An 11920-nucleotide genomic window follows, 5' to 3' on the forward strand; every position below is an offset into this window, starting at 1 on the left:
GGAGATTTCATGGAAACAGGTGAAAGAAGGACTGGGATCTGGGAGACTGATCACAGTGGTCTGTATTTGCACCCATGAGTAATCTCGTGACACTGAACCAAGAAGGAGCCATTTACAAAATATACCTGGATATAACATGATTCACATTGCATGGATTAAGGCTTATTCTGGGGAAAATCCTGTACTGAAAACAAGTTCACTACCCATTCAAACCTTGGAGTGCACAAGAAACACTTTCAGATTCTCTTTAGGCATGAAGAAGTCTGGGGCACCTGGGTGGCTCAGTTGGTTAAGCACCTGACATTTAATCTCAGCTCAAGTCTTGATCTTAGGGTCGTGAGTTCAAGCCCTGTGATGGGCTTCACACCGGACATGAAGCCTACTTAAAAAATAAAATAAAACATGCAGAAAGTCAGGCTGAGTGGATCTGGGGCCCAAGAATCTGCTAGCAAGGACCCTCAGGTGCTTCTGAAGCTAGTGAACTGAGGCACATGCTTTGACAAACACTGACTTATAGTAATGTACCACTGGGCTTGTACATAAAGCCACAAGTTGGGGACATTTTAACTTCCATGATGAAATTAAAGGTTGAAAACAAATCAGCACACTATTACTGCCAGGGTTCACTGTCCATGTGCCTCTCCTTACATGAATCACAGGAATAACCTTTGAAGATGGTCATGCTGCTTCTAGGCTCAAAGGTGACACAAGTGCCACCTGGCTGCCAGGTGGAGAGCTGGCCTTTTAAAGCAGGAACTTTTCATCCAAAGGCATCTGCCACTCTTCATATAATTGCATTTTGATTAGAATGAGATCAGGAGTGAAAGGGTCCTTGAACAAATGAATTAGGCACATAAGTGAGGTGCCGTTGTTTTGCTCTGAAAGTTGCGATGAAGAACATGTGTTAAGTTGCCCAATAACAGGGAAGGCACCAGAAACCATCTCCAGTGATGGAGACTTCTGTGCAATTCTTTTCATGAGCTTGTGAGAGATAACTAAATGTTCAAGAAGCTCAGCCTCCAAGATTTCAGAGCCCCAGGACCAAATGTGGGGTGGTATGGAAGGTGATAGATGGAAGGGGGCTATCTAGAAAACAGTGTTACCACATTGAGGGGGCTGGTATCTGCTTTGGCTTGGGAAAGAGCCAGAGTGCATGAAGAGGTGGGAAGAGAAAGAAGACAGGCTAATGAGAGAACCAGGCAGAGCCCAGGGAATACTCTGGGGCTGAGCAGGAGACAGGCCAATAGCCTAGCAGGCAGAAATACCAAGCTTAACCAGGGTTGGCATTCTGTGTGAAACATGTCTGATTGTATTGCCTTTAACATTTCCTGCTGTTATTTGGCTAATATTCCAACATCCTCTGACAGGAATAAATTACCAGTTTTACTCCATTCCACAGTCCAGTGGTCTTCAAACATTTATCTTCATCGTAAATGCAAATAAATGGAGGGCCTATGAAGACACCCATCTATGGACCTCAACCCAGGTCTTCTTACTCCATAAACTTGGGACAGGGCCAGAGAATCTGCATTCTTACAGGTTCCCAGGTGATGCGACTGCTGATGTGGGTATCACTTTAAGAAACTGATATAATTCATCCTTCCCTCAAACAGGTGAAAAGAGGAGCATAAGAGGAAGTTGGAGAAAGGAGAAAGAAGAGGTCTGACAAGAGGCAATATGTGACATTGCAGGTGGGCCAAGTAATTCTGTGGACAATGTGATTTCAGTGGCCATTGAAAAGTTCAGATTTTTTTAAAAAATGTTTATTTATTTTTGAGAGAGAGAATGCAAGTGGGGGAGGCACAGAAAGAGAGGGAGACAGAGGATCCAAAGCAGGCTCTGCACTGACAGCAGTGAGTCCAGTGTGGGGCTCAGATTCACAAATGGTGAGATCATGAGCTGAGCTTAAATCAAGAGTCACATGCTGGGGGGAGGAGCCAAGATGGCGGAACAGCATGGATTTTTTTGTGTGTGTCTCGTGTCCATGAAATATAGCCAGATCAACACTAAACCATTCTGCACACCTAGAAAACTGATTTGAGGATTAACACAACAATCTGTACAACCTGAACCACAGAACTCAGCAGGTGCGCAGTGCAGAGAGGTGCACTAGGGGAGAGATAAGCCGCAAAGGGCAGAGAACTGTTTTTGCTTGCAGAGAGAGAACAGAGACAGTGGGGGGAGATGGAAAAAAGCACCCCCCCCCTCCAAAGCAGCTGGAGAGAAAGTGGAAAAGTGGAAACAGCCTCAGGGACTGAACTGAAAAGGGAGAAAGGAGAAAGGAGAGGGTTTAAATTCCATTAAGACTCTATAAACAGGGGGAGTGCAGAGTCTGAAACACTGCAGCTAGATACCTGGCGGTGCTCTGGTGGGAACGGTGAATCCACAGGAGCAGAGTGGGGTCTGGGAGGTTCTCAGACCACACAGGGAGAAGCGGTTCCACTGCTGGGAGGAAATCTGGTAGAGGCTGAATGGCCCCCCCACAGGAAAGACCCCAGTGGACCCAGGAGAACAACCACATTTGCTGGTACCAGAACAAGGTCATTGGGGGAAGCCTGGTGCCAGATGTGTGTTGTGATTTTCCAGAATCTCTGAAACGCTGCTGCTACACAATCATGTAAACTTTTTCTGGGGCATGCTGGCATCTGGCCTCATTCTCTGGGCATCGGCAGCAGCACGGTCTCACAAGCTTTCCTGGGTGTGGCCGGCACCCAGTTGTCACTCAGTAAGACCCTCCTGCAGAGGGGCAGAACAGGTCAAAGCTGCAGTCCCTCAGAAATAAGGGGTCGGGAAACACAGCTGCATTGGAGATAAAACTCAGAAGGGAGGTGCTCAGAAGGGCTTGGTTACCAACAGTGTAAAAGTGGGGAGTGGACGGATGCTGAAGACAAAGGACAGGTGTGCGATTGCTGATCAGGGAGAACAGAGTTCTGATACTAGAGACAGGTTAGCGGGGTGATGCCATTTTCACCGCTACCGCGCATGTGCATACACACAGGCACCACAACATTCCAGCCCAGTAAGCTAAGCAGCGCCATCTAGTGGAGAATGAAGCCATTACACTAAGCCCTGCCCCACTGGGCCAAACTCGCTCGTAAGGAACATAAATCTCTCTGCTTGCTTAGTCTATGGACTATAAGTGCTTCATATTTGACTCCTAGGGGAAACAAAGTAATTTCAATCATACTTCACTCTGTTCGTTGGTCCATATATTCAATTTTCTTTTTTTTTCTCTGTTTCGTTTCTTTTCGTTTTCTTAAATACAGAAAGAGAAAAAATTTACTTTTATTTTCCATTTATATTAAAAATATTATTCTTTAATTTTTTTCTACTATATTTTTTACTTTTGTGTAAATTTTTTCAAATTCTATTTTACTTCCATCATTTCATTTTATTCTATTTCAGAATAATAATTTCTATTTATTCTATTCTTTAAAATTTTTCAAACTATTTCCTTTTCTTTTCTTTCCCCTTTTTTCTCTAATGCATCAAACACCTTTCAACACCCAGACCAAAACACACCTAGGATATATCATCATTTATTTTATTTGTGTGTGTGTTTGTGTTGTTTTTAATTTTAATTTTTTTTTACCTCATTAATTCCTTTTCTCCCTTCAAAATTACAAAAAAAAAGAATTCACCCCAAAAGAAAGAGCAGGAAGAAACGACAGCCAGGGATTTAACCAACACAGATACAAGCAAGATGTCTCAATGAGAATTTAGAATCACGATAATAAGAATTCTAGCTGGGGGTGAAAATAGATTACAGTCCTTTTCTGTGGAGATAAAAGAAGTAAAAGCTAGTCAGGATGAAATAAAAAATGCTATAACTGAGATGCAATCTCAAATGGATGCCGTGGTGGCAAGGATGGATGAGGTAGAGCAGAGAATCCAGGGTATAGAGGACAAACTTATGGAGAATAATGAAGCAGGAAAACGAGGGAGGGGGGAGACTAAGACAAAAGAGTACAATTTAAGAATTAGAGAACTCAGTGACTCATTAAAAAGGAACAACATCAAAATTATAGGGGTCCCAGATGATGAAGAGAGAGAAAAAGGGGTAGGAAATTTAGTCAGCAAAGCATAGCAGAAAACTTTCCTAACCTGGAGAAAGACATAGACATCAAATCCAGGAAGCACAGAGGACTCCCATTAGATTCAGCAAAAACTGACCATCAACAAGGCATATCATAGTCAAATTCACAAAATACTCAGGCAAGGAAAGAATCATGAAAGCATCAAGGGAAAAAAGTCCTTAACCTATAAGGGAAGACAGATCAGGTTCACAAGAGACCTATGCACAGAAACTTAGGCCAGAAAGGAATGGCAGGATATATTCAATGTGCTGAATCAGAAAAATATGCAGCCAAGAATTCTTTATCCAGCAAGGCTGTCATTCAAAATAGATGGAGAAATTAAAAGTTTCCCATACAAACAAAAATTAAAGGAGTTTGTGACCACTAAACCAGCCCTGCAAGAAATTTTAAGGAGGACTTGCTGAGGGGAGAAAAGATAAAAACAACAACAACAAATGACCAAAAGCAACAAAGATTAGAAATGACCAGAGAACACCACCATAAACCCCAACTCTACAAGCAACATAATGGCAATAAATTCATATCTTTCTGTACTCACTCTAAACATCAATGGACTAAATGCCCCAATCAAAAGACATAGGGTAACAGAATGGATAAGACACCAAGATCCATCTATATGCTGTGTACAAGAGACCCACTTTAGACCTAAAGACACCTTCAGATTGAAAATAAGGGGATGGAGGGGCGCCTGGGTGGCGCAGTCGGTTAAGTGTCCGACTTCAGCCAGGTCACGATCTCGCGGTCCGTGAGTTCGAGCCCCGCGTCAGGCTCTGGGCTGATGGCTCGGAGCCTGGAGCCTGTTTCCGATTCTGTGTCTCCCTCTCTCTCTGCCCCTCCCCCATTCATGCTCTGTCTCTCTCTGTCCCAAAAATAAATAAAAAACGTTGAAAAAAAAATTTAAAAAAAAAAAAAAAAAGAAAATAAGGGGATGGAGAACCATCTATCATGCTAATGGTCAACAAAAGAAAGCAGGAGTAGCCATACTTCTATCAGACAATCTAGACTTTAAAATAATGCCTGTAACAAGAGATGGAGAAAGGCATTATTATCATAATTATACTAATTAAGGGGTCTATCCACCAAGAAGACCTAACAATTGTAAACATTTATGCTCCAAACGTGAGAGGACCCAAATATATAAATCAATTAATCACAAACATAAAGAAACTCCTCATTGATAATAATACCATAATAATAGGGGACTTCAACACCCCACTTACAGCAATGGACAGACCATCTAAACAGAAAATCAACAAGGAAACAATGGCTTTGAATGACACACTGGACCCGATGGACTTACAGATATATTCAAAACATTTCATCCTAAAGCAGCAAGATACACATTCTTCTCGAGTACACATGGAACATTCTCCAGAACAGATCACATACTGGGACACAAATAAGCTCTCAACAAGTACAAAAAGATCGAGATCATACACTGCAGATTTTCAGACCAAAACTGAAAACTATGAAACTCAAAATCAACCACAAGAAAGAAAATTGGAACAATAACAAATACTTGGAGACTAAAGAACATCCTACTAAAGAATGAACAGGCCAACCAAGAAGTTAAAGAGGAAATTAAAAAGTACGTGGAAGCCAATGAAAATGATAACACCACAACCCAAAACCTCTGGGACACAGCAAAGGCAGTCATAAGAGGAAAGTATATAGCAATCCAGGCCTTCCTAAAGAAGGAAGAAAGTTCTCAGATACACACCCTAAACTTACACCTCAAAGACCTGGAAAAAGAACAGAAAATAAAACCCAACACAAGCAGAAGACAGGAAATAATAAAGATTAGAGCAGAAATCAATGTTATCAAAATGAAAAAAACAGTAGAACAGATCAATGAAACCAGAGCTGGTTTTTGAAAGAATTAACAAAACTGATAAACCCCTAGCCAGTTGGATCAAAAAGAAAAAGGAAAGGACCCAAATAAATAAAATCAAGAATGAAAGAGGAGAGATCACAACACTGCAGAAATACAAACTATACTAAGAGAATATTATGAGGAATTATACACCAATAAAATGGGCAACCTGGAAGAAATGAACAAATTCCTAGAAACATATAAACTGCCAAAACTGAAACAGGAAGAAATAGAAAATTTGAACAGACTCATGAACAATAAGGAAATCGAATTAGTAATCAAAAATCTCCCAAGAAACAAGAGTCCAGGGCCAGATGGCTTTCTAGGGGACTTCTACCAAACATTTAAGGAAGAGTTAACACCTATTCTCTTGAAGCTGTTCCAAGAAATAGAAATGGAAGGAAAACTTCCAAACTCTTTCTATGAAGCCAGCATTACCTTGATTCCAAAACCAGACAAAGACCCCACTAAAAAGAAGGACTATAGACCAATTTCCCTGATGAACATGGATGCAAAAATCCTCAACAACATAATAGCTAACTGGATCTGACAGTACGTTAAAAAAATTATTCACCGTGACCAAGTTGGATTTATTCCTGGGATGCAGGGCTGGTTCAATATCTGCAAAACAATCAGTGTGATTCATCACATCAATAAAAGAAAGGACAAGCACCACATGATCCTCTTACTAGATGCAGAGAAAGCAATTGACAAAGTACAGCATCCTTTCTTGATAAAAACCCTCAAGAAAGTGGGATAGAAGGATCACACCTCAAGATCATAAAAGCCATATATCAAAGACTCACTGCTAATAGCATCCTCAATGGGGAAAAACTGAGAGCTGTCCCCCTAAGGTCAGGAACAAGACACGGAGGTCCACTCTTGCCACTATTATTCAACACAGTATTGGAAGTCTTAGCCTCAGCAATCAGACAACACAAAGAAATAAAAGGCATCCAAATCAGCCAGGAGGAGGTCATTCACTCTCCGCAGATGACATGATACTCTATATGGAACACCCAAAAGATTCCACCAAAAAACTGCTAGAACTGACCCATGAATTCAGCAAATTCACAGAATTTAAAATCAATGCACTGAAATTGGTTGCATTCCTATACACCAACAATGAAGCAACAGAAAGAGAAATCACGGAATAGATTCCATTTGCAATTACACCAAAACCCATAAAATACCTAGGAATAAACGTAGCCAAAGAGGTGAAAAATCTATACACTGAAAACCATAGAAAGCTTATGAAAGAAATTGAAGAAGACACAAAAAAATGGAAAAAATATTCCATGTTCCTGGATTGGAAGAACAAACATTGTTAAAATGTCAATACTACCCAAAGCAATCTACATATTCAATGCAATCCCTATCAAAATGACACCAGCATCCTGCACAGAGCTAGAACAAACAATCCTAAAATTTGTATGGAACCAGGAAAGACCCTGAATAGCCAAAGCAATCTTGAAAAAGAAAACCAAAGCAGGAAACATCACAATCCCAGACTTCAAGCTGTGCTACAAAGCTGTAATCATCAAGACAGTATGGTACTGGCACAAGAACAAACACTCAGATCAATGGAACAGAATAGAGAACCCAGAAATGGACCCACAAACATATGGCCAACTAATCTTTGACAAAGCACGAAAGAATATCCAGTGGAATCAAGACAGTCTCTTCAGCAAGTGGTGCTGGGAAAACTGGACAGCGACATGCAGAAGAATGAACCTGGACCACTTTCTTATACCATACACAAAAATAAACTCAAAATGGATGAAAGACCTAAATGTAAGACAGGAAGCCATCAAAATCCTAGAGGAGAAAGCAGGCAAAAACCTCTTTGATCTTGGCGGCAGCAACTTCTTACTCAACATGTCTCTGGAGGCAAGGGAAACAAAAGCACAAATGAACTACTGGGACCTCATCAAAATAAAGAGCTTCTGCAAAGCAAAGGAAATAATCAGCAAAACTAAAAGGCAACCAACAGAATGGGAGAAGATATTTGTAAACGACATAACAGATAAAGGGTTAGTATCCAAAGCCTATAAAGACCTTCTCAAACTCAACACCCAAAAAACAAATAATCCAGTGAAGAAATGGGCAAAACACATGAATAGACATTTCTCCAAAGAAGACATCCAGATGACCAACTGGCACATGAAAAAATTGCTCAGCATCACTCATCATCAGGGATAGACAAATCAAAACCACAATGAGATACCATCTTACACCTGTCAGAATGGCTAACATTAACAACTCAGGCAACAACAGATGTTGGCGAGGATGTGGAGAAAGTAGATCTCTGTTGCACTGCTAGTGGAAATGCAAACTGGTGCAGCCACTCTGGAAAACAGTATGGAGGTTCCTCAAAAAAATTAAAATTAGAACTACCCTAGGACCCAGCAATTGCACTACTAGGTATTTATCCAAGGGATACAGGTGTGCTGTTTCGAAGAAGCACATGCACCCCCATGTTTATAGCAGCACTAACAACAATAGCCAAAGGATGGAAAGAGTCCAAATGCCCATCAGTGGATGAATGGATAAAGAAGAGGTGGTATATATATACAATGGAGTATTACTTGGCAATCAAAAAGAATGAAATCTTGCCACTTGCAACTACATGGATGGAACTAGAGGGTATTATGCTAAGTGAAATTAGAGAAAGACAAAAATCATACGACTTCACTCATATGAGGACTTTAAGATACAGAACAGATGAACACAAGGGAAGGGAAACAAAAATAATATAAAAACAGGGAGGAGGACAAAATAGAAGAGACTCACAAATATGGAGAACAAACCGAGGGTTACTGGAGGGGTTGTGAGAGGAGGGGATGGGCTTAAAGGGTAAGGGTAAGGGTATCTACTCCTGAAATCATTGTTGTACTATATGCTAACTTGGTTGTAAATTCAAAAAAAAAAAAAAAAAAAAAGAGTCCGGTATGGGGTTCCTGGGTGGCTCAGTCAGTTAAGCGTCCGACTTCAGCTCAGGTCATGAGCTCATGTTCCATGAGTTCGAGCCCCGTGTCGGGCTCTGTGCTGATAGCTCAGAGCTCGGAGCCTGCTTTGGATTCTGTGCCTCCCTCTCTCTCTGCCCGTCCCCTGCTAATGCTCTGTCTTACTCTTGAAATAAACAAACATTAAAAATAATAATAAAGCCAGACACTTAACTGACTGAGCCACCCAGGTACCCTGACATGAAAGGTTTTAAAAGCCAAGTTACCAAGCAAAATTGAATGTGAAAACTAAAGACCTAGGTCTAGTTGCAGTGACTGCTCTACCTTGCAATAGCTATGGGACCTTATGCAAGCTTCTTGACTTTTCTGGACCTTAGTTCCCTTGTCTACAGAAGAAGCCTACACTAGATTATCAGGTGGCATTCTGAGAGTCACAGAGCTCTAAGGAGGGCCTGGCCTGACCACATGAGAGTCAGTGATCACTCGATCACTGTATTTAACTGTATTTGACAGTTAAAACCAAACAGGACCAGCTCAGCCACAACTGGGACTTGGCCCCCACCCCTCTCTCCCAGCACACTCCTCTTTCCATTCTCAGCTCACATCTGTGTGTCTCTTAATTCACTGCAGTGAAGTGCACACCCTATACTACAACTCCTTTAAATCTTGAATCAATAGGCATCCCCATTTTACAGATAGAAAAACTGAGGTTCAGAGGAGTTTAAGTCACTCACCCGAAGTCATAGGGCTAATAAATAGTAGAACTGAGACTTCCTATCCCATTTTCCCATCTGACTAAAGCATTTCATCTTTCCAGTTTACAGCTCTTCAGGACTCCCAACCCAGCACTGTTTTCACTGCACCACACATTGAGAACTTGGTCTCTGCCCCACTGGATCTTCTGCCCCTCCTCCCTCTCTCTCCTCAGTATCTAACCCTGAACCAGGCAGCAGGCTTTCCTTACAGCCTGTCCCTTCCACCCCAGCTGCTCAGCGTGAGCACACATTTCTGCACCACTCCCTCCCTCCCCCTCTGCTGGCTGTTTGTGAAAGTTTGGGCTGTAGGGTGGAATAAGCCCTGTAATTTATTTCTGTTGCAGGAAATTTGAATATTAGCTAAATCACAACAGGAAACCAGCCATTCAGGAGTAATGCAATCAAACACTTCACTCAGTCCAAACATACCTGCAGAAGGGAAACCGATCCCAGCCATCTCTGAGTCTAAAGGAATCGCTAAGCTCCTTGTCTTCCAGCACAGGCACCTCATGCACTATTTTCAGGACAAAGGTTCTTGTTTGAACATTAAGCCTTTCTAACTTGGTCTCAGCTAAAAGGCACTAACACAGAGATCCCACTCATTGAGACTCCTCCTCAGGAAAGGGGCACAGTCCTAAAATGAGGAGCAGGCAGAGCATGACAGAACTCAGGAGGGCTTCAGACACCTTCTCCTCTGACCTCGCTGCCGTGGAGGGGGAGGGGTGCGGCCCAATGAAGGGGCCACAAGGAAGGAGGCCGACTGTTCAGGGGTCCCTTGTGTCCTCTGCCAAGACATGGAAGAGCCAGGCTGAACCAGGGCTGGGTGGGCAGGAATCTTTGTGAAGGACGCCAGAATTGCAAAGAAATGGCTCCCCGTGTCTTACATTCTTAAACTTTCTGTAAAGAATGTAATCGGGCCGGGAGTATTTAAACCACCCTATAGCGTCTGGTGACTCAGTCGGTTAAGGGTCTGACTCTTGATTTAGCTCAGGTCATGATCTCATTGTCATGAGATGGAGCCCCATGTTGGGCTCTGCACTGAGCGTGGAGCCTGCTTAAGATGCTCTCTCCCCACCCCTCTGCCCCTCCCCCACCCCCTCTCTAAGTAAAGAAGTACATACATACATACATACATACATACATACATACATACATAAAATAAACCACCCCATGGGTGAGGAATGCAGGATGAAAGGGAAGGGATGATGAATTCATTTTGAATTGTTTTAAAAAGGGGAGGTTGTTTCAAATCAGATGTATTTGTTATAATAGAAGCCATGGGTAAGAATGGCTTAGGTAATCTTGGCACTTCTTGTCTCACAGAACAGAGAATGGGAGGTAGGAGTTATCATGGCTGGTCCATGTAGCAGTATCTTCAAAACCCAGGCATCTTTTGCCTTTTACCTTTTCCATCTTTAGTGTCTTAGCTTTTTTTGTTCTTCCTCATGCATGTTGCCTCACTCATTATAAGGTGGCTGCCGCTGTAGCAAGATTACATCCTCACACAACTTATTGAAGGCAGGGCAGAAAGGAGTAGTCCTGGCAGAGATTTTCTTCTCATAAGCCTTACTCTGAGCAGTGAGGAAAAAACATTTCCCCGTAAGACCCAACAGGCTTTGCTTTATGTATTTTTTTAGCCAAACTGGGCCACTTAGCCGCTTCTAGCTACAAGGGAGTCTGAGAAAGCAAGTATGTGGCATTGAAGTGGGCAAGGGTTGGGAATGGCTTTGGAGTAGACAACTAAGAGTATCTGCCATAGGGATAAATAGAAGTGTGGCCAGAAATAAAAATAAAAACAAATTTTTTTCACCTAAGTCCAAAGATGAAAGTTTTAGGGGTGCCTGGGTGGCTCATTCGGTTGAGCGTCCAACTTCGGGTCAGGTCTTGATCTCACAGTTCGTCAGTTTGAGCCCCACGTTGGGCTCTGTGCTAACAGCTCAGAGCCTGGAGCCTGCTTCGAATTCTGTGTCTCCCTCTTTCTCTCTGCCCTCCCCCACTTGTGCTCTGTCTCTCTCTCTTAAAAATAAATAAACATTTAAAACATTTTAAAAAGAGATAAAAGTTTTAAAATATATCAACAGTTTTAGTAAAAAAAGAAAGATAAAGCAAGAAAGCAAGAAATGAAGAAAGCAAGAAAGCAAGAAAGCAAGAAAGCAAGAAAGCAAGAAAGCAAGAAAGAAAGAAAGAAAGAAAGAAAGAAAGAAAAAAGTTTTGTATGTAAACATCTGC

The sequence above is a fragment of the Panthera tigris genome, chromosome F2 (genome assembly GCF_018350195.1).
Source record: "Panthera tigris isolate Pti1 chromosome F2, P.tigris_Pti1_mat1.1, whole genome shotgun sequence".
Lineage (NCBI taxonomy): Eukaryota > Metazoa > Chordata > Mammalia > Carnivora > Felidae > Panthera > Panthera tigris.